The sequence below is a fragment of the Brachyhypopomus gauderio genome, unplaced genomic scaffold (genome assembly GCF_052324685.1).
Source record: "Brachyhypopomus gauderio isolate BG-103 unplaced genomic scaffold, BGAUD_0.2 sc298, whole genome shotgun sequence".
Taxonomy (NCBI): domain Eukaryota; kingdom Metazoa; phylum Chordata; class Actinopteri; order Gymnotiformes; family Hypopomidae; genus Brachyhypopomus; species Brachyhypopomus gauderio.
This window is the reverse complement of record NW_027507119.1, coordinates 106,909-108,976: the sequence shown is the minus strand read 5'-3', so window position 1 is coordinate 108,976 and position 2,068 is coordinate 106,909. Positions and strand designations below refer to the sequence as shown.

Below are 2,068 nucleotides of genomic sequence, written 5' to 3'. Positions count from 1 at the left end.
AGAGAACACCACAGGACTAGTTCTTCATGCAGATCTAAGTTTCCATTGAAAAAATACACTCTACACATGTGTGTGTTGTGTGTGTGTATGTATGTCATGTGTCAATTTATCAAGGGTTCACACACAAGGTTGTAATTTGCTGTATTTCAAAAGAATTTGACAGGAATTTTTTTGTCATGTTTCAGGTGGAACAGCAGGACACTGTATTCAGCGCTGGATGGTCAGCCTTGAGGGCCAATGTAATATGTGAGGGGATGCAACCCACCTTCTTGACAGGGCTTGCTGCCTTATTTTCTATCTTCTACATCTTCAATCTCGAATACCAAGAAGAGGCCTCATGCACTCTTGAATTCATCCAAAGGTTAGGTATTTTCACTAAAACATGTGTTCTTATCTCTTTAATGGTATACTATTGTGAACAAAACATTTTCTGCTTTTTGTTGTGTTGTTAATGTAAGTGAGTTACACAAATTGAGTTTTACACTGTCTGAAGAGACACTATTATTTTTCAGGCGCTTCATTGGTATAAACCCTGAGTGAGGCACCAAGGCTGGACGGGGCAAAGACTTGTCCAAAAAAAACTGGCAAAGCCACCAGCAAAAAGATGACAACAGTCAACCCACATGTATCCACTCTGCTGAGAAGACTGATGGACTTTCACTGGGACTTCATTTAAAATGGTGAGATTATTCAGTCCCATTGCACACACACACACACACACACACACACACACACACACACACACACACACACAAAGACACCAGCTTGTCTCATTGCTTTAATTCTTTTTCCCTCACAACTTTTCTCTCTCTCTCTTACAGGGTAGAAAGTCTGAATTGCTGTTATTCACGCACCTCACCTGTCCCTCAACACAAGCTCCATAACAAAGCCCAGCAGCGTCTCTACTTCCTGTAGACTGAGGAAAGCACACCTTCCACCTCCCATCCTCACCATGTTCTACAGAGGGACTGTAGAGAGCATCCTGAGCGCCTGCATTACCGTCTGGTTCAGGAGCTGCAACATCTCGGAGCCCAAGACCCCTACAGCGGATAGTGAGGATAGCCGAGAAGATCATTGGTGTCTCTCTCCCCTCCATCAGTGACATCTACACCACACGCTGCATCCGCAAAGTCACCAGCATTGTGAAGACCCAACCCACCCATCAACACGGTCTCTTCACTCTGATGCCGTCCGGCAAAAGATACAGGAGCATCCGAGCCTCCACCTCCAGACTCTGTAATAGCTTTGTTCACCAGGCAGGTCAGGCTCCTCAACTCCCAGACACAGAACTGACACACACCAACACTGATCTGACCCCACACACGCACAAAAAGACTGCACTGAACCCCCCACCAGAAATAGTTTGCTGCTCTCCCACAGGACCTATTAACTACCTCAGAACACTGTGTTCATGTATGTTCCATATGATACAGTATATCACTCATCTCAGACACCACTTAGACCACATTGCACTGTACCAGCTCTTTAACACCATCATGTCTCAATTGTCTCTGGCCTGTTGTATTTATTGTAATGTTTTGCTGTGAGATTGCCCTATGCTGCACATTTTGCACAGTCTTGAATTGCTACCCTGCCGCACTTTATGTTGTCTGTTGTACTGTCAATTTGTGTTACACCATGGTTGCGGAGGAACGAAATTTCGTCACACTGTGTACCTGCACTCTGATGTAATGACAATAAAAAGCCACTTGACTTGAAGTTTGTCTGGATTGTTCCTGTTGTTTCATTATCGGAACTGTTATGTTGTGACTAGTTTCATGTCAACATTTCCAAGTCTGAATGCCTTGTTCTTTTATTGCACTATTTTCAGTCAAAGGGTTGTGTTGTTTTTTTGTTTGTTTTTTTTTTTTTACAAAGAAGGCACTATTTGAATGTAGAGAATTTAAATTATGTTAAAATAAAAGGCAAAGTGCATTAAGAAGCTGTGTTTTTTTCACATTGCAATTACATACTGCTAAATTCACAAATCACATTCTGTTGTAGTTTGTAGATTTTGTTGTAGTTTTGTAGAGTACTACTATTATTATCATAACTATAATTATAAATG

The 2,068-nt window shown here is 41.9% G+C and overlaps 1 long non-coding RNA gene across 1 annotated transcript; it reads left to right on the top strand.

Moving 5' to 3' along the window:
* The first annotated feature begins 237 nt into the window (after window positions 1-237).
* On the top strand, window positions 238-1,090 carry LOC143504546 (uncharacterized). Its single transcript, XR_013127577.1, has 3 exons — window positions 238-361; window positions 513-680; window positions 822-1,090. It is a non-coding gene; the product is annotated as an uncharacterized LOC143504546 (long non-coding RNA).
* Window positions 1,091-2,068: the final 978 nt, after the last annotated feature.